Raw genomic sequence first — 21,525 nt, forward strand, 5'->3', positions numbered from 1 at the left:
TTTAAAAAATCTATTCCCTAAGTTGACTCCTCATTGGCTCACTCCATTCAGCATCCCTCCTGTCACACTTAAAAGTCTGCCCACAAATCCTCTCTGGAGACGAGGCTCAAATGGAGCAGTTGAAAAAAAAAAGTCCGAGAGAGGCTTGGAGCCGATATCCTACATCTTACAACCCGCAGTTCCGACACTGCCGAGAGCCCTGAACTCTAGATGCTTGTATAAACAAGACTTCTGGAAGTCATTACCTCATAACTCCTCATAAGCTTACACCTGACAAGCCTCTCCAACAGAGAGGGCTGTGTTTTCCCTAATACATTCCTTTTTGAACCCACTTGTTAGTCAAGCGTTGTGCACACTAACTACAAAAAGGACCCTGTGTCTGGGGCATAAATTACTCTTCTGTGCCACTGTCTTCCAGCACCCCCCAGTTATGGATTACTTCGTTCTCGACTTGACAGGAACATAATTAGAACTGTTGATGAAATCTACCAAATTGTTCCTCCGTGGCCTCAGTGGTCAGGAAATTTGGCTGAGTCGTATTTGTCACCGACGTGGAGGCTCTAAACACTTCATATTAACTATGTTATTAATGTGCTCATGAATTGGTAACACTTGAAGTGAGCCCGGCCCTAATGGCACCTTGCAATGAATACATTGTAGAGCCGCATTAAAAGTTTCAGCAGGGAAGAAAATGCTAATAAAATTCCCGAGTAGATGTGTGTGTGTGTTTTGTCGGCGCATTGATGCTTTCATTTTAAAACATGGCCTTTTTGCAGGCCTTTACCGAGACCACGGTTTTTGTATTATTGAGTTTGCTGCTATTTTAGTCACTGCTCTGTACCGTAAATCCTCCACAAGGTGAGAAGGCGGTGAAGTAGGGTGGGTAACAGTGAGGCTTTTTGGAGTGAGACAGGTCTGTGTTCAAACTGTGACTTCCTCACGTATTAGCCGTGAGCTCAAACATGCCGCTTGACCTTGTTCTGCCTCATTTTCCTCATCAGTAAAATGGACGTAGCGGAGTTGTGGGGAATTAAGTGGAACATTTCTGAAAAACTCTAGTACAGTGTTTGGTTAGTGTCAGTGAATGGCCCCCTTAGAATGGTGACGGTGCCGAGGGTGGTGATGATGACGATGGTAATGAACCCCAGCCCAATCCCTCCTGTCCTTGGAGGTGTCTTCTTGTATACGCATGTGTGGTCACTGATATGTTCCAGTGTGGCAGGAACTCTGGTGTTCTTGGTTATAGTATTGGAGAAAGGATACATTTCACAGGTTAATATCAAACAAGTCATTGATTGGACTTGTTTCATTCCATGGTCATTCTATCAATGTGATTCATATTTACTGAGACAGCTTCATCTTCTGTTAAGTGTCATTTAGGCATGTACCTATTTCCATTGTTTTTCCTCTCTTTTACAAGGACCTGAGCCCCTTTTATGTGTGCGTATTACATATTAAATAGGATGATCCTTAATGCTGCGTTTATATCCCGAACCATGGGATACCAGGAAGTTGACAAATGTTCACTGAGCTGCGTACCACAATCAGCTGTTATAAAAACAATGTAGACTAAGATGGTGGGTTAATAAAAGAGTAAGGATAAATGATGTACCACTGGAGAGAGAACAGCATTTTTTACGTACTACTTCCCGCATCACTGAAAACATAGTAGGGAAGTTATTGGTCACTGAAATACAGCCTTTGGTTTCACCTGTTAATTAGACATGAGAAAAATGTAAAATATCTTCCTTATGACCTGTTTTTCCTTTGGGGGTTAATGCACTGAGCCTAGGTTTTTCTACTTGTAGAGAATACAAATGCCAATACATATGGAGACAACAAGCGGTCTCTAAAATGTTAAAGAAAAGAGCGTGATGTGCGTGTGTGTTCACTCATACCTCCTCCAGCCCCAAGAATAATTAGATAATTTTGTTGAGAGGGCCCATGCATTCCTTTGTCTTAAACATTTATAAAGATTTTACTATTGCTAAATACTTTGAATAGTAATCCTTTGATGTAGGCATTATAAGCATCCCCACCTGGCAGATGTGAAAACATAGGTCAGGTGGGGCCCCTGGGTGGCTCAGTTGGTTGTGTCTGCCTTTGACTCATGTCATGATCCCGGGGTCTTGGGGTTGAGCCCCAGCGTCGGCATTGGGCTCCCTGCTCAGCGGGGAGTCTGCTTCTCTCTCTGCCCCTCCCCCTGCTCATTCTTTCTCTCATTCTCTTTCTCTCTCTCAAATAAATAAATAAAATCTTAAACAAAACAAAACATAGGTTAGGTAACGTGGCCTCCATTTTCCAAAGCATACCTTTCTTCGGGGAAGGAGGCACTTCAAAGAAAAATCCAACCAACCAAACAAACAGAAAGCAGGTAAAAACACCTTTACATTAAGGTATTTTCAGAGTTTTAAGCCCAAATCAACCAAAGACACAACTTGTCTATCCTTAAATTTGCAGAATATAGATAAAAATTTGGCTTTGTCACATAGCAAAAGAATCTGTTTCCTTCATAGCTAAGAGGGCTATAAAGGTCTCAGGCTCCTGCCCAACTCTCCTCCCTCTGGGAAATAGCCCCCAAATTCAAACTCTGGTTCTTTCTTGGGAATGAGAGATGTTCCATCGTTGTTAATTTCAACCAACAAAGACTTAAGGTTTAAGTAGAGAATAATGAGCAACAAAACAGTGGAAGATGATTTGTGTAAGCACAATACTAAGAGCTAGAGATGTAAAGAGAATGCAAAAGTTCATATTTTTTCTTGATCATGTCCCCAGTTTTCAGCCTATGAAACGCTGTCCATCTTTCAAGGCCCTTCTCCAATGCTACCATATCTATAGTCTTTCTTGCTTCCAGTTCTATTTGGAATTAACCTTCCCCTTCCCCAATTTCCCTTAGCATTTAACTTGTATTTATGGTTATTTATATGAATCTATTATTCCCTACTTGATTGTGAGTGACCAGGTCTCATTTACTTTTCACATTCTCCATACATCCAACCTGATGCTGTAGACACAGCTGTATACGCTTTAATTCATTTATTCATTTGACCAGTTGGTGAAACAGAGTAATACACAAAGAGTCAATTTAAGAAAGGCTGAGTGTCAAATGGCTTATGCGAAATAAGTTCCATATTAAGCAAGAGGGAAGAAAAACTATGGAGGGCTAGAGAATTTTAAGAAAATTCACCTCACTGCAAGGAAATAGTATTATTATTCATGGGAAGGTTGAATTACTCTAGGTCATGCAGTTAGTGAGGGACAGAGCTCAGATTTTATCACAGCATTTCCCACAGTTACTGTCAGATGATAGAAATCAAAATAAATACGATGTAACTACAGATCACATTTTAGTAAGTTTAAAAAACCTGCACAGAATAAGGTGAGTGTCTTGTTACAGTAAGAGAGACATTTTAGAGACTTATTTTTACATAAAATCATCAGGCCAGTGTACGACCATGTTCTTTTTAACATAACTTTTCCAGTAACAAGATAATGCGTATCTATTGTAAAATAGTTTGAGAATACAGACCAACAGAAAGAAGAAAATGAAAATCACTGTAGTTCCTTTATACACAGAATTTTACACTATTATCATTTAGTATAAATAGTTCTTCCAAGGTTTTTTATGATCATAACCTGTAAATCTGAGCTGTATTTTTCTTGCAGTTTTGAGGCAATCAATACTTCAATGTCAAGGTCTGTGACAGGCAGTGAGGGTCACTCTCCTTCTGATACAGCTGGGAATGAGAGAACTTAAAGTGCTCTCATGAAAATTCTGCCCCAGTTGTAGATACTGAAGGTGACTGACCAATGGCCACTTGGTCAGTGGATCATTGCAGAGTTTTCCAAGCCATTCTAGAATGAAACTATGGAAAATTACAAAGGGATAATTTCAAGTTCCTTTCTGAACTAAGGACCAGACGCAGTAATAGGATCATTTTGCTGAAGACTCTGGAATCCAGGGGTGCCTGGGGGCCTCAGTCGGTTCAGTGTCTGCTTTTGGCTCAGGTCATGATCTCAGGGTCCTGGGATCAGGCCCCACGTCCTTGTTGGGCTCCCTGCTCAGTGGGGAGCCTGCTTTCCCTCTCCCTCTGCCCTTCCCCCTGCTCATCCTTGCTCTCTCTCTCATGCTGTCTCTCAAATAAATAAATAAAATCTTTAAAAAAGATTAAAAAATAAAAACTTAAAATTTAAAAAATAAAAAAAAAAAAAGACTCTGGGACCTGAAATTGGAATTTATGTAGTATGGCCTAAAATTAAGAGTGAGACCTTTGGATTCAGAAACATGAAGCCCCTTACCCTCAGTTTCCTTATCTGTAAATTCGGATCAATAATATTCACCTAAAAGGCTTAATAGTATAAGGATGAAATTAAATCAAGAAATGTTTCTAAACAATTTCCACATGATATCCGATAGTATTCTAATAATGTAATAGCAGTATTATCACTAACCTCTGCTTATCACCTATCGTGACTCCTGAGCCAAGCGGTAAATGGTGCTCGATACAGCCGGCAAGCTCAGATCACACAGCTAGGACTTCCCACTCAAGGTCAGTAGGTTTGCGGACATGCGTTATTCCACACCATGCATTTGATTCTGATACTACAGCTCACTGTATTATTTGTTTACAAATCCAGATAAATGTGTTGTACCAGATTGTGCTTTAGCCATTGTGCGTTGACTTACCGATTGCACACCGTCTGTATGTCTCTGTGCATGTGTATGTTTTTTCCTTAAATGTTTGCTTAGATCATGGTGACTTGAACACTTTATCATTAACTCTCAGCTTAAATTCAAAGTAGCTCTATCTGCTCCCCCTTTACATCTCAACATAGGAGAATATTTAGGTTAATCTTGCTGCTCTCTAGTTTGGTTAGCAAGGGAAATAGAAAACACTTGAGTGGGAGTTTATGCTCCCGGCTGTCTGCTACAGAATTGACATCGATTGACCCTTCGACTGAGACAATAGGTTGGCTCCCTTGGTTGGGAAGGAAGCCACAGAAGAGCTAATGGATTCTGTTTGAATCTGGGACTTAGTTGGTAATGGGAGACCCATCTGCCTACAACTATGTACCTTTCAGTACTGGCCTCAGGACACTGTACCGTTATGTTTCCAGAGGGTCCTTGTTAGGATGCTGATGCCAAGGCAATATATTACTTTAAGTCTTCCTCTATCTAAAAAGCTTTCTAGAGTATATGCAACCTCACTGAGGTCACACAGCTATTTGAGGGCAGAGACTGGATTGAACCCAGGGCTGCTTAGCTCTACCAACTGTCCATCCTTCCAGCATCAATACAAACCAAACTGACTTGTCTCGTTCTTTATGAGTGTCTCTGTGTTACATTTAATATAACTTGGAATCCACCATCTCAGATTTTCAGGCTGGCTTTTCCTTCATTCAGTCTCTGAACCATTGCTAGCAAATTCAGAGGCCTCGTTTCCCTTAGATAACACATTGCATTTGCAAAGCTCCTTACACTATGTCTTTGCCTGCATTATCCTATTGACACATACAGCAACGCAATGTGGGTATTATTACCCATGTGCTACTGTGTTCTTCTTACCAGGAGAACCTCTAAGCAGTATTCACGTAGATAAACAGGAGTGGTGGAGCTCGTTCCCACATACTGTTCTTCTGAGGCTCAGGAGAATTTCTCCATTCAAACCTTGCCTTAAAGGGCAGGAAGAATGTACAAGAAGGACTTGTCTCTTGGCCCAGAGCTTTCAGAACTGATCTGTAGGGGTAACCTGACAATAAAGAGAGACTTTTATAAGAAGCAGTCAGATGGATCAAGTTATCAAGAATAGGCCTCCAGGCCACAGTGACAAATTCTGTAGGCTGTTGACCTCCTAAGCCTAGTACAGTCTCTGTCTTCAAGCAGGACCGTATGCAGACAGACATTGAATATATGCTTTTAAAACATTATTCTTCGTTGAGTAAGGTGGGGCAGGTAGACAGCAAACTCAACATGGTTCATGGTTTGTTACTTGCCGTCTTCATTTCACAGACAAAAATGTGTTACAGCCATCATCATAAGACTCTAGTTCAGTAACTCGTGTGCCTTCCGCACCCCTTATCTGGAGCATATGCGAGTGGATGCTTGTGTTTGAAATGATGACTCACAGTTAATCATTATAAGAAATAGGCTTCCCACTTCATAAACTCTAGGAAAGACTGTTTTCTTTTCTAAACATTTAAATTACTCAGGCATTTTATGCATTAAAACCCAATTATAACTTAGTATGTTGGAGAATTTCAAAAGCCATTCCCCGCAGCATCTGTGCCTAAGACTACATTTTATCATTCAGTTGTTCAAACTCTAATACAGGGTTTTACAAAAAAAAAAAAAAAAAAGAAGAAGAAGAAGAAGAGGAAGAAGGAGAAAAAGAAGCTTAAAACACAGAGAAGCACGGGACAAGACCTTGGCATTGCTCCCTAAAATGGCAGTTCTTGAGGAATATGGGGCAAGGAATCTTGTTTCCCAGCTGCTTTGGATTTCGCTCCACTGCTAGGTGTACATATGGTTCTATCAGAAAAGGGATAAAGAAGAGAAGCGTCTTGCAGCTGGGAGCCTGTAAAGCTCCAGCCAGGCTCATTTTGTAAAGGGTGTATCCATAACGAACGTGGTCATTGTAATGGAGGGCAGTGGATAAGTAGCAAAAGTTGGGAATATTACTTTAATGCTTTTTACTTTTTCTTTAATAAAGCCTACAGCACCTGGGTATAAGGAGGCAGTCTTTCTCCGCACCTGCTTAGCTTCCCAGATCAGACTGGACTCGGTGTGTTCAGGGTGGTGTGGCCATTGACAAAACGTCACAGATCTGTGTGTCATCCTTGTGCGGGCGCCATGCTAATCCTCTCTGTATCGTTCCTATTTTAGTATATGAGCTGCCGAAGCGAGCACAACTGCAATGGTTTTTAAACTACAGGTGATGAAATCACAGTCCACTAGCCAGTAGTTTTGCATTTTCCTGAGAAATCTCTTACAGTCCAATGCCTTGAACCCCGTAAAGAAAGCTTGCATTCCCACCAGAAACTGGGTGGCTCTAACATTCCAGATGAGAAGATGAGCAAGTCGGTTGAATTAGAAAACCTCAAAATTCGGGAAGAGCTGAAATTCAATGTATTTGTCAGCCTGGAAAAGAAAATGGAAATAAGATTAGTGATTTAAATTTCTTAAAAAGAATGTGTTTTCTTTTGTGTTTTTCCTCCTGGCACTAGAGCCAAGCCATATCCAAGTAACTATAGTAAGATATGGAATCTTACTATAGGGAAATAAAAGAATGACTCTCCAACATCCCCAGTGCAATCATGATATTGACATCTCCAAAAATCACCAGAGAGACATACAATTAGTTTCTTTCTAAGCATAAAAGAAAAAACACAAGGAAATCATTGCTACTGCTTGGGAATATTTTATATAACCTTATATGCAACAGTACTGTGGCCCTCTTTCTCTAGCTACCAATATAAATCAAACAATTGATTTCATCATTGTAAATACATTAAATAGTAGAATAATTGGCTAGTAGAGTTGAAAGGGATCTTTGCATTCAATCCTATTCCCACCTTTCACAGATCAGAGACATGGTTCTCAGGGAAAGATGGGAGTTATCCAGATAAGGGAGATGCTGGGACAGAACTCCAGGTACTCTGGTGTTAATCTAAGTTTCCCATCACATTGAGTTTAAGAATTGAGGGGTGAGAGGGAATCAAAAAGCTAGAAGGCGAAGATAGGAGCCAAGACCCTCTTTCCCTTCTCTATGTGGGTTGACTCCTCTTTAGTCTCACCAACAACTCAAGTGAGCAAGCAAAACTACTAGATGGCAGCATTATATTTAAAGTTGGTCTCAAATCAGGCTAGTATCTTCTACGTGGAGCCTAAGTTAAGAGAAATGTCTGGGGTTGTGTGCCTTCTTTTAGATCTGGCAGATTGTATTAAGGTTCCAAATGATACTGAGATTTGCTCAGTAAAGTCTTACTTGTCAATAGCTCCTCTTGTTGGATATTTAAAGTTCAAGAGCTTTGTTTGCTTTAGTTAAGTGCTCTGAAGTGTTTCAGCAGCGATTGGGCCATTTATATAAACAAATGGAGGAACACACTGATAATCCATGATACCCGGAAGCAGCCTCAGCCTAAGGAGTAGCGTAAATCCTTGATGACTTAAAGATAAGCCTTCCCCACACCTGCATAATTCACTTTGTTAAACAACAAGTGTGTGCCAATGGGTTTGGTTGGCTGAAGAGGGAAGGACTGCGGAAAAAAATATTTACTACTTTCAATACAATCTTTCTTTTCTTTTTTTTTTTTTAAGATTTTATTTATTTGTCAGAAAGAGACAGAGAGAGAGCACACACAAGCAGGGAGAGTGGCAGGCAGAGGCAGGCTCCCTGCTGAGGAAGGAGCCCTAGGCATGTGTGACTTGATCCCAGGACCCTGGGATCATGACCTGAGCTGAAGGCAGACGCTTAACCAACTGAGCCACCCAGGCATCCCACAATCTCTCTTTCTTTAAATTTATTAATGTGTGAGCCTTTTGCTAAGAAGTGCAGTTACAACCTTGATACCATTCTTTGTTTTCAAGTGATAAATTTTCTTTTGTTATTCATCATCTTTTTTCTACACTTGAGGTGATTTTAATTGGGTTTGTTTAAAATTGGTTTCCTCCAAGTGTTAGTTATTTTATATAATTTGTCATCCATTTAGACTTTTAGAGAGTATCATTATTTCATAAGGAAACTCCATTTTAGAAATGCGGCATAGGTTGAAATTCACTATCAAGTAATGTCAACCTCAAACGACTCTAAAAAGATACATCTCTGTCTTTATAGAGAAAGTAAAATGATCCCAGTCTGACATTCTGTGACTTATTATGCCAGAGTTTCCAAAGATGGGTGTGTTTGTGCCACACACATTTTGAACTCCTATCCTGCTTACCCTCAAAGGTAGGGAAAGCAGATTTCATGAAATCATTAAGGAGAGAATCCGTAGACAAAGAGAGGAATACTTCTAAGGGAAAGGGAAGACAAGCTTTCATGAATGGAGTTAGCACTTGGCATAGAATTTTAAATTAGCAAGCTCTTACCACTTTCTCTGCCCCCTTCTCTGTGACACCTTGTCCTCTTGCCACCAGTTATAAATATCAGGTAATTTATTTACCCTAACAAGTCTGGGTGGCTAATTGCAAAACCATGTATTGTCTAGAAGAAGCTTGAGCCAAATGCTGGATGTACACAGCAGAGAATCTCAGAGCAACTGAAACGCCTGCTGTAGACTAACACATGTTGGTTCACCCAAGAACTTGAGAACGCTCCTGAATTCTTGAATGATTGCCTAGAGTCCAAAGGCTTACTGGCATGGGAACTTGAACTGAAAAAAAAAAAAAAAGAAGAAGATGGTATGTCCTACGTAGAATCTTCATGTCATCATTAGGATGGAAGGCAGTTTGTTCTGACATAAGACAGAGAGGAAATGAGAAGACATTAGCTTTGGTTTTTCCTGCAGTTTATATCAGCTTTAATAAGTTCTTTCTTCTCTTTTCCTCTTGCATTCATCGCTCCATATTTTGAATATCTTGCCCCTTAAGTGTTTTAATGTCTTTCAAGAGGAATGAAAGAATAAGCTATAAAACTTCAGGAAGGAATTGGATTAAAGTCGGATGGATTCTCATCTTACCTTGACTCTGGAATGTGTCGTGAGAGCTAGAGAGAAATGGTGACACGTGACTGCCAGGCAAACGGCAAAGAGGGGTTGGCAAAGGATTTTAAGAGCTGTAGTCTGGAACGTGAGAATTTCCTTAAGGCTTTCCTTCTCAATTAAAGTTTTACCAGGCTGTGCTCTTACACTTATTAAATTTGGGTGCAGAGACGTCTCTTCCCCAGAAGAAACTGCTGTTTCTCTCTCCCAGGTGAAACGAAGAACTCTTTTCTTCTCTCTGCCACATACCCCCATCATTTCCTATACATTTTTCTTTTTTTTTTTTAAGATTTTATTTATTATTTGACAGAAAGAGACAGCGAGAGAGGGAACCCATGCAGGGGGAGTGGGAGAGGGAAAAGCAGGCTTCCCGCTGAGCAGGGAGTCCGATGTGGGGCTCGATCCCCGGACCCTGGGATCACAACCTGAGCCGAAGGCAGATGCTTAACGACTGAGCCACCCAGGCGCCCCACCTTTACATTTTTCTATTGCTTGGTGAAAATGGGAACTTTTATTTCTAACCTTTTATTGTTTGTTTTCACTCCACATTCTGCGGATGTCTTTGCTTTTCTGTAGAGCTGCATACCATCTTTTCTTTTCGGGTCAGTGTTTGAAGTGGTAGGGCATGCCAGTCCCTCTCCGACTGATTTTCTAGAAGGTGTTGCATCTCTGTATTAAACATCATTCATGGTAACTAAGCACATCTACAATTGGCAGAATCGTATAATTGGAGTAATGAGCTGAAAAACAGTATAAAAGAAATAAAAACACTTAATAAAACTCGTTTTAATCAATTCAACAACAATAACAAATTATTAAATACCCACTAGGTGCTAAGAGCCATGATGAGTACTACAAGAGAGAAAATAATAGAAAAGAAGGCCCAGCCTTTGCCCTGCAGGCACTTCATCTTATGAAAGTCATGCTTATAAGGCAAAGGACAGTACCACAAGGCAGAATATGATTTGGGCATAAGAAATTTGCTAGCAACATTAGCATAAAGGAGGGACGGGGTGGGGGGAGGGGGTTCTGGCTGGCTCTGTTGGTAGAGCATGTGACTCTTGGTCTCAGGGCTGTGAGTTTGAGCCCCATGTTGGGTACAGAGATTACTTGAAAATAAAATCTTTAGAAAAAAAAGGAGGGACCAATCTTTTGGGTGAATGGAAGAAAGCCTCTTAAAGAAGGAGATATATGTGAGACTTTAAGGAATAGGTAGCATTTTAAATAGTTTCTGTTTCCTTGGTTTTCCTCCTTGTTATAAGGTAGTAAGTGCTCATTAAAGAAAAAAATCAGAATATAAAAAGAAATCGAAAGAAAATCATTTAAAAACGCCACTCCTGATGCAGGATGACTGCTGTGAACATGGGGCAGTTAGAACACGGGCTGGGAGGCAACTGCCCGTGGAACTAAGTGCTGGACATCAAATGTCCAGTGTGTCCTGACCTCTCTCAGACTTCCGGGGGCTCTTCCAGAAGTGTTCACGCCAAGCCAGGTGATGGAGGCTTCTGCCTCTGTGATTTTCTGTTCCTTGTTACAATATTTATTAATGCCCGGTAGACAGTCTCATCTCTCTGCCAGAAAAGGTGAATGAGCAACGATGAAATGCCGTTAGCACTTCTTGTCAGTATTTAAATGTAATAGTCTATCAATCCATTAATTGGTAATTAAAGGACAAAAGCATCACTTCATGCCCCCCATGAATGACACCAACTTTCCTTCTTCCCAAAAAGCTGTTTCAGGAGGCTTTAGTGGGATGAGTATAAGGTATTTCTTCTAACACTTTTGTTGTTTAAAAATGCTTTTGTTTCATTTGAGGTGTGAGGAAATGTGCTAACCTTGTCTTCGTTGGTGCAACAGTGCAGAAATGATAACTGTATATACATTTTTTTTTACATAAAAATAGAGAGGAGCAGGAAGGAGAGAGACAACTTATTTAAATCCTGAATACAGTCAGACCTCATATGCATTGTTAAAAAAAAAAAAAGCCCTAAAGAATTGCATATGGATTAGAGGGATGAATATTCTATTATTTCAGTCTGTTCTGCTGATCTTCTTATTGTGACTTTGTGCTTCAGAAATCTGCTAGGAATTTGGCTTTGCCGTAGTAGGCAGTAATTTTAAATGTGTATCAAGCACTTGATAGTGTATGATTTGCGTGCTGTTGCATTCCTATTCCCTAAATTTTCCACCAATTTATTACTTTTTTCATACTGTTTTAATATTTCAGGATGATGAATATATACAGCATCATTAAAGGTAAATAAAAAATGCATGAAATTAAAAAATGGAATATTAGATGTTTCTTTGCTGTAATCCCCTGGCCCAATTGGAATGAAATGTCTCTGTTCTATCAAGTAATCCCTAAACATGATTAGGAACCTGGGAGTGTCCACACAGCCCACATAATATTTGTATCATCTAAGCCTATTTATGTAAGGTTTGAGTAAAAGTTGTTATTAGAAGACCTATAAACCCATTTTACAATTCTGAAAGATATGCTTGCCTCTTAATCTTTTCTACCTTTATTATTTTTGCTGGAGTTGATGACAACGTGTTCTTAATTCGTTTTTCAGAATGCTATTACTCTACATAGTCTTCATACTTGGATGATACATTGGCTCTTCTATTGAAATACATTTTAAAGACCAAGGATTGAGTTCAGCGGTTCATTTGCGTCGTGTCGCTGTTTTTTTCAATATTTATAAGAAGGAGAAGAGTTAGTTTCATAGGTCTGTCACAACTTCCAATCATTCCCTGTGTGTCCAGGGCAAATTTCCCCAAAGTATTTCTTCTTTTAAGGAAGTTGGCTCATATTATATTGATGCATTAAGCTCCTGGGTTTTTTATTGTTTTTTTTTTTTCTTTAATAAAAACAGTTTGCACTGTGTGATGCTTCGCTACAATATTGTTTAAATTTAATTTTGATTTTTGAACTAAAGAAAGCAGTGTTTTGTAAAGAGAATATATGAACATAAGATGACCAAAAATTGTTTTCCCTAAGTCTTGATCTATGCCCCACATTCTGTTAATGACTTCTTTGGTGGAAAGATATCCTTCCTTTATTAGCAAATCTTCAGTGTTTGCCCTGTTTAAAGGCCTCTTTCTAGGGAGAAGTTTCTCAGAACATCTTAACAGTCATGTGCAATTCTTTTTTTCTCTTCCTTCCAATTAGGTTTTAGTGGATACCAGGCTTTTCTTAACCCAGTTGAGTTCTTTTAATCGTGCAGATACTGATCTAACAATTGCATGCAAACACTCTTGAATTTCAGGGAAGTTCACCAGTTACGATCCGATTCCAGATACTTTAAAGGATCAGGACATTTTTGTTTCCTTTAATGTAGTATTCCTTATTTATTTTTGGCTTACACACAAAAGACAGTTTTTACTGTTTCACTGCCTAGCCAAAATCATGAAATGTGAAGATTGACAGCTCTTAATTAATTTCACAGTTAGGAAGTGTGTTAAATGACCACTGTTTCCAATGAATACTCACCAGTGTGGTATATTTTAAAACCATGTTTCAGACAGCACCTTACGTGGTAAGAGCTTTTAAACCTTTGCTGCTGTTTTGGCAAGTTAGCTCTGATAGCTAAGACGAATCCTAGTAGTTCGCGGCATTCCCTTGGCCTCCATGTAGGTTCAGTTTGGGCTGGCTTTTCCTCCAAGCGCCAGGTTTGAGCGGAGAGGCCTGGTGTTGTTCTTTTACACTTTGCAAGTCTGCCATTTGGTACACATGCTGTCAGCAATTGTAGAAATTGTCCTCTGCGAGCCAGTTTCTGTGTGTTCGTTACTTATTTTGCAAAGAAAATAATGCCGGCGAATGACATATGGCCCATATTCCCCAAGCTGAACTTGACCCCTAGGAAAGCATTTAAAAGCTGGGAGGGGGGGTGGAGGAGGGAAGTTTTAAATAGTCCACACACTTCTGCTAGAAAATCAGCAGCGAGCATGTGATTTCATAATGGTCGTGTGACAGGGCTGCCCCATTGTGTTCAGTGCATCAGAAATCTGAGCCTCCTGCTACCAGCTGTGCCCGACCAGACCCGCGTGTCCTGGGTTCATTGGCAGATCTGCTGTGTGGCAACTGCCGCTGGGTGGGGGGGCCCCCAGGTGCGGCACAGCGAGGGAGGCCTGAGCCGGAGGGGGTCCTGCTCCCAGGGCAGGTGGCGGGAGTGGCCTAGTGTGTGTGTGTGCCTGTGGGAGCATAGCCACACACCCCCAGAGAAGAGGGAAAATCTGCACCCCTAGCCTGGAAAATATCCGGACTAGTATGTGGTCTGTGCCATTCCTCCAAGCGCTTTCAAATAATGCTGAAAGGAGCAAAGTAGAGAGTGGCCTATGGCTTAGAAGTCAGCCTTTGTATTTCCCATCTGTGCAACCCTGGACCACTTACTTCACGTCTCCTGCCTCAGGCACCTCATTTGTAAAATCAGGATAACAATATTATCTACTTCCAAGGATTAAATAAAATAATCCTTTTAAAGTGCTTAGCCTGGCACATAGTCAGCACTCAACAATATTACCATTTGTGAAGCCCTCCTTTGCGGATGTGCAACGCTTTCCTTTTATATATGGAGAAACTGAGGCTGTAAATCATGAGCTCACCTAAGACCACTTGGCCAAGAATAGAATTCACGTTTCCTGGCTTTCATGCTATTATGCTAACCACTAATCTATGCCTCTTCCCTGCATCAAGCCCTTAACATTCCTATTCTTGATTAAAGCAAGGCACGGCAGGGGTGAGGGGTGGGGGTGGGGGGGCAAGGATTTAAGAAAATAATGGTAAGAAATAACCTCATAGAGATGAACTTAATCTATTGTAGCTCATCCTTGAAGCTGATCATATTTGAAATTTTAAAAAAACACACACACACGCACAGTATGTTTTTAGTCAGTATCTCCCCACATCTAAAATTATCAGATTTTTAAAATATAAGTTTTATGTTCTTGGTAAAATTGGAGAGTTTTAGAAAATAATTATTTTTGGTAACTCTGTGGAGTCTTGTATGCTTCTGAAACTATCCACAGGCATTTAAACGGGCTCTGAGCCTTGGGCAGAATAAGGTAGAGAAATGTTTACAGTTCATAGTTGTGAATGCACGCTGGAGTATTTTGCCTTAAGCAATACAGAAACTCCTGGGATAAGCAAAAAGCACATTTTCAAAGTGAAACAGACTGAAGAAAGTAGCAGAAATATTACATGGTAGGGTTGAAAATCGTGTATGAGGCTGGATTAAAAAGCAGAGACAATGAGGAATCTTTATGCTTCTTCTATTAATAATGAGTTGTGTCTACATTCACAAATGAGTTTGCAAATTAATATTTGGAGTTGGCTAAACAACTGGTTATTAATTTTTTGAGAAGAAAAAAAAGTTAGATTTGCCAGTTACTTGAGTGATTTTGACACGCAACTCCCCAAACAAGCAAACAAAACTGTTTGTGTATACAGGCATAGTATAATTCAGCACTCTCTAGGTTGTGAATTTCATTCTACAGATGGAATTCCCATCCAGCCCCCAAACAAATACTAAATATAAGCACAGGTCTGCGGCTCATGTCCACAGCACAGTCAGGCTGCTAATTCAGTTTGATGGCCGTATATGGCCCAGTGGTCTGGGAGGTATTGTGATGGGCAGAGCAGGAGCTCTTTTGTTGTTGTTTTTTGTGGGGGTTTTTTTGTTGTTGTTTTTGGTTTTGGGGGTTTTTTTGTTTGTTTTTTTCCATCACCAAGGAGCAAAGCCTTTTGGGCACATTAGCACTACTTTCAGCAAGTAATGCAAAATGGGAAATAATTGGGTTGAGGAGCTCCTGGGATATTAGTGGTGCTGTGGGCAGGAAAGCAGGCATTGGAAAATAAATGACAAATTAGTCTGCTTAATCTCTTTATTGTGAATCAGATGCCACGCAGAGGTTCATAATACATTAATAAACACCAGTTAATGCAACTGAGATACTATTCCTCAAATTCGCAAGAGTGGTAAGAATTTTTTCCTAAGGGAGTGAACATGTTTACTGAATGATTTTCTCCCTCCGTAAGTCGGACTTTGTGTATAAACCCAGGTAACTAATAATAACCGTTATATGTGTATAGAGCTGAAGTGTTTATGGACAGTGTCATTGGTGTCAACATGTGTGAGCCTCACGAGGACATCCCTGGGAGGGACAAGTTCTTCTATTTCCCCATTTTACAGACGGGCCACCTGAGGAGTTACATGACCTACCAAATGGTGCTCAGTGTTGGTCAAAAAAAGACTTGGCAATCAGAGAAAGACAATTATCATATGATCTCACTGATATGTGGAATTTAAGAAACAAGGCAGAGGATCATAGGGGAAGAGAGAAAAAAATGAAACAAGACAAAATCGGAGAGGGAGACAAACCATAAGAGACTCAGGAAACAAACTGAGGGTTGCTGGAGGGGGAGGGGGATAGGGGAATGGGGTAACTGGGTGGTGGACATTGGGGAGGGTATGTGTTGTAATGAGTACTGGGTATTATATAAGACTGATGAATCACAGACTTGTACCCCTGAAACAAATAATACATTATATGTTAATTGAATTTAAATTAAAAAAAAGATCTGGATCTTGATTTTCTGGCTTCAAAACTTGTGATCTTGCTACCCCATTGCTCTACCTACTTACAGTCAAAATCTATATATTAGTATAACTCCATATAATGTACACTCCGATGTCCTCTGAGTTATGGCCCCTTATCCATTTTAATCAAATTCCATAATATTACATATATGACTAAATTCCAAAATCTTACAAAGTTCCCGACATTACAAAGACTGCCCTTACATGTCCCCTTAGTACTGAGGACACAAAGGAGTCTCATGACATTTTACATATGGAAACTCAGACATACAGACGGCACACCGGAGCCAGTTAGCATCCAGAAGGATCGCTAACCAGACTTGCCAAGGTCAGTTCTGTAGGTGCTCTGACTTTTAGCTGACCTTGTGTGCTTGACAGAGCAGCAGCGAGTTGTGGGCTTTCTGCTTTAGCATCTCCAGAACAGGAGGCAGCCATCAAGCCTCGCAGGATCTGTCGGTGACTGGACATCTTTACAATAATCCTATCCACCTTGGCTGTTCCTCTAGCTTATACGGCACAACGCTTAACAGGGAACCGTGCAGCTGTGCAGTGTTCCTTTGTCCTAGTAAACATGAGGCTTTGTACTTATTCTAATACTTGTAATGAGAAGGATACTTTTGTCTGTCAAGCCTTTTTTATCCTCGTTTCTGTCAGCCTGGTCCTCATTGCTGTATGGCATAGAAAACGGGCACTTAATTTATGCTTATTGGTCAGTTGATCAGAGGGCTTTGGCTAACCACAGCCCCTCTTATTTGTTCACACAAAAGCATCTGCCCCATTGTCAATTAGGATATGGCCATGATAGTAATGGGAAAGAGATGGTATCTGGCCAAGATCATGGAGAGGAAGGAGTAGATTTAAAAAAATGTACAAGGAACACAAATTATAGAAATTAGACTTATATTTGAGCCGGAGTTATCAAAATGTATTTCTGAAATCGGACACATTCAGGGTGGTATGGCCTGTCAAAATGTATTTCTAGGAAAGAAAGACTGATTGTTCATACCAGGAAGACCAATCATGGTACATGGTGAAGAATGCCCAAAGCAAGCACCTGTCTCCTTGCCCTACAGCATCTAGGAATGCAGTGCCTATGTGGTCAGAATGGTTGCTCTCTTTGTTGCCTTGCTTATTATGTAATCTGCTGTACAAAGAGCTCAGAAGAAATTGAGGGTCAATGGCCCCCCAAAATAAGTTAAGTAGAAACACCATCCATTCAGTGCTCATGCAAACGTGAACTTTTTTTATAATTTGGTTTCTGCAAAGCACTTAAATGTACCCACTTGGTGTTTTCAGATAAAAGCAAAATGTTTCCTATTATTTCTAATGAGCTTTAAAGAAACCTATTAAAAACAGACAAGGGAAAAATCATGGATTTGGTTTCTTTATATAATCTCTCTCTTCAACATATATTTGAGTCTTCAACTTGATTGTTTCTTTCAGTATCTTCTCTGAGAGTGCAACTTGGAAGCTTCCAGGGTAATTATGCCTTCTACCTTTCTAAGGACAGTCTGCTACTGTTTTCTCTAAATAACCTGTTCTCATGTAATGGATAAACAGTATTACCTCTGTTTTAATGACCCCCTGATTCTACAGTGGCCGGCAGTGTGCCAGAGTCAGCTCCTTGGACTCTGTTTTTGTTCTACATTCCTCAGTACTACGACAAAAACTATTTACGTTTTGCTTGAATAGCTTAAACACCATTTTAGAAGACTTTAGATTGCTTTTGAACATATTTGAATGCATCTTTAGCCATCACTGGGCTTAAAATGGAAACCCTTTTTTCAGCTTATCTGTATTAAACACCTGTAAAAATCAATGGTACTGTATTTTTTTTCTTATAATGCTCTGTTCCTTTAACTAATGCCAGAAATAATGCACAATTTATTCTAGCGTGTTCTTTTCCCTTTGCCTGATGTTCTCCGGTAGTAAGTGGCATAGTGTATAAGAACTCACTTCTGCTGACTTAATAGTAAAATTGCCAGGTTGATGTTGAAATTCAACCAATTGGAGCCTAATCCTCGAGAAGAAATTTGCTGTCTCTCCTACTGATTATCGTCCGTCTTCTTCATAATGAATATGCAGAAAGTTTATTTTATTTTTTGCAAGTGCACGTACTTACATAAATGACCAATAGGGGAAGTTTGAGTTAGCCAGTGATGTTTTTTGAGCATTGTTATTTTTCCCTAAAATCAGAAGTCATTACATTTATATTGAAAATATTGAGTGGTTTGTATGAGCTTTATGCCAAACTAAGATTAGTGTGCTGTAGCCCATTACAAATGTAGAAGATTGACCATTTTTTATGAGTTAGAATAAAAAATATGATAATAATGTCTTCTCATCATCATAAAGAGAGATGATAACGACTAAATGAAATATTTATATTATCTCATTTTATTTGATAGGTTCCATCTTCTCCCATACCAAACACTTTCTCAAGAGCAACCGTAGCCTCCCGGTTAAAAAAGAAATCTTTGTCGAATTCAAGGTCTTCATCTGTGTTGCTAATAAATCCAGTAATCCAATATTTTGCTCTCTTTAATTTCTGAAATTGGTTTTGCATCTTAAAATGGAGCCCAGGAGTTTAGTATGTTTTGATCGGGGCTGTGCGTAAAGATGGGTTGTATTTTAGTTTCTATATGGGAACAAATAGGATTATTTGTTCTCAAGTGTTGCTTTTTGGAAAGTGGGCTAATTAGTGAACAAAATTGTGTGTGTGTTGTGTGTATTACACATACATTATTTGTGCCATCTATTACTGACCCATATATTCAGTAGGCCACTTGTCTCTTCATCAACCATGCTATGAGGCTCTCCCTAGCCTGTCTCTTCCCTCATTCACTATCTTGGTATCTTCTATATTCTTGTATACAATCTATAGTCTTCTCAGCTGGACGCTTTCCAGACTTCTCTATTTTCTTTGAGACTTAATACGGAGAAACACTGACATATATGTCACTGCAAAGTCACGTAGGGCTGGCTTTATAACACGGATGCTTTGAACACGTATGTCCAGTGGGTGACGTGGCCCCACCATTGCTCTGTTTGTGCGGCCCCAGTCTCATTAAGGGTTCTGAGTTCCCAGGAAGGCCGTTTTCAGGCAGGTGCCTGTGTCACAGGGCTTTCCTGTGACCTGAACTGTCCCCATCCTGTCCTCCATCTCTCTCTCCCTCATTCCCTACACTCATCTGATTGAAGCTGGAGAAAAGAAAAACGATTTGAGGCTTGCCCAGTTTGTCCTGACATAAAGAGATGTTTAGCTCAGTGAAAGGTAGTGGAGGAGAGCCGAGGGCCTGACTGACGTTTCAACAGTGTGTCTGCGGGACTGCTCGGTCCATGGCCCTTCACTCTGCCGCTGGCTGGCTCCCAGAGAGCTCTTGTCTACCATACGTGAGAGGGGTGACAGTCCCTCGGGCTTTGACGCTCCACACCTTGTTAGATCTGCTGACAAAGACACGGTTTTCGGTTTAGCGCTTGTTTTCTGAAGGAGATGTTCAGGTTTGCTTAAAGCCTGAAGAAAACATTTCTGAGGAATTGTAGCTTTTACGGAGGAAAAAAAAATGCCGTATTTTCTGAACACATGGATTTGCTTTAAATTTTTCTTAAATTTCCAGAAAACATTTTGGATTCAGCACAAAAAGGTTGCAATGGCCCAGTTTTCCTCAAATCCCTCATCTGCCAGACCTCAAATATTAGAAATGTAACTCATCAAACAACTTCCTCATTAAGCTGGTTTTTGTCCCCAAGTCATTTTATTCTGTTTTTTTAATGATGATGACCAGAGGCCTTTTTGGTTTTCTTTTATCCTAACAAAGCATCAGACCTTAATTCAGTTCCGATATCACATTAAAATGTAAAAACAACAAAACAGGAAACAGCCTTGTGTAGTGGGAAGGAGCAGAATTTTAGAGTCAGAGTTAGGTCAGGGCCTTGGTGTAATTAATTATCCTTTGTAAGCCTTCTTGACTTACCATTAACATTTAGAAAGAGAGTTGGGAAGATAGTAACCGCCTTGCAGGGCTGTTGTGAGGATTTAATAATGTAACACAGAAATTTAGCATCACACCTGGTATGTTAACACGTACGTAGACATGAAGGCATGTAGACCAGGAGAGCTCCTGGTCTCTCCCAGCCACTTAAGTTTCTTCTCTCCCACTTCCCCTTCCTCTCTCTCTCTCTTTTTTTTTTTTTAATTTTATTTGACAGAGATAGAGATCTCCAGCGAGACAGGGAACACAAGCAGGGGGAGTGGGAGAGGAAGAAGCAGGCTCATAGCGGAGGAGCCTGATGTGGGGCTCGATCCCACAACGCCGGGATCATGCCCTGAGCCAAAGGCAGACGCTTAACCGCTATGCCACCCAGGCGCCCCCCCCTTCCTCTCTTTTTAACTTGTCTCCTCCTCTCCTTCCCATTTGAGGGGAAAAAAAAAAACAGGAAAAAATCCTTTGACAGAATGATATCAAATGAAGCTTGATGTTATGTGTAATGATGTTATGGACCGAGGTATGGCTAGGTTGGGACTGGGGTCAGGGATAAATAATGTGATAAGTAAACGGTTGCACTTGATTGCTACCAACACAATGCTGAGTCTCCAAATTGCTAATTTTAGATTCACTGAGGATCTCTCATCAACACTCATCCAAGTTTCTAGTTCAGACGGGACTTGTTTTCAGCCAAGTCATTTGTCTTATCCTTGTAAGTGATGGAAGCCCAGAGGTTGTGACACCTCACGTTATCGATGATAACCCATGCTTTAGCTTTTGGCTAAGAATTACACCCCGATATCTGGCATTTTAAGTATTCTGGTCAATAAGGATCCAAGAACTTTTGGGACATATATGGATCCCTGAGTTGCCACAAAGTGACTTGTCCCTGAAAGGAGTCTCATTTCATCTGCGAGGGCTAGTGTAGGATGAATTCCACATTGGAGAGAGGTTGGTGAGTACAAGTCTAAGATTTCATTCAATGCTAGGCTTCTGAGACCTTTTCATCCCAAAGTAGGAATGTGCCACACGCTCCAGAATCCCCCTGCCGAGCTACGACATTAGTAAATCTCGTTTGTTGTCTACCCTCCGCACATACTAAGCTCATGACTATATTGGGGTTGGTATTACCCTGGCACCTCAAAAGCACTCAGCAGTGGTTAACTATGATTACCTCTTAATGATCCAGGTTTCTTGGGTAATCATTGTTATCTTGGTTCTCTCTCCCCCATCCACCATCT

The 21,525-nt window shown here is 40.4% G+C and overlaps 1 protein-coding gene and 1 non-coding gene across 32 annotated transcripts in view; one reads left to right on the forward strand and one right to left on the reverse strand.

Moving 5' to 3' along the window:
* ESRRG (estrogen related receptor gamma) overlaps positions 1 to 21,525 on the forward strand; it is a 607,049-nt gene that overhangs the window by 285,179 nt on the left and 300,345 nt on the right. The gene's annotated exons all lie outside the window — the stretch shown is intronic.
* Positions 6,801 to 6,907, reverse strand: LOC123800176 (U6 spliceosomal RNA). The gene has a single exon (XR_006781851.1). It is a non-coding gene; the product is annotated as a U6 spliceosomal RNA (small nuclear RNA).

Source organism: Ursus americanus, chromosome 2 (assembly GCF_024610735.1).
Source record: "Ursus americanus isolate L20-20 chromosome 2, mUrsAme1.1.p, whole genome shotgun sequence".
NCBI lineage: Eukaryota > Metazoa > Chordata > Mammalia > Carnivora > Ursidae > Ursus > Ursus americanus.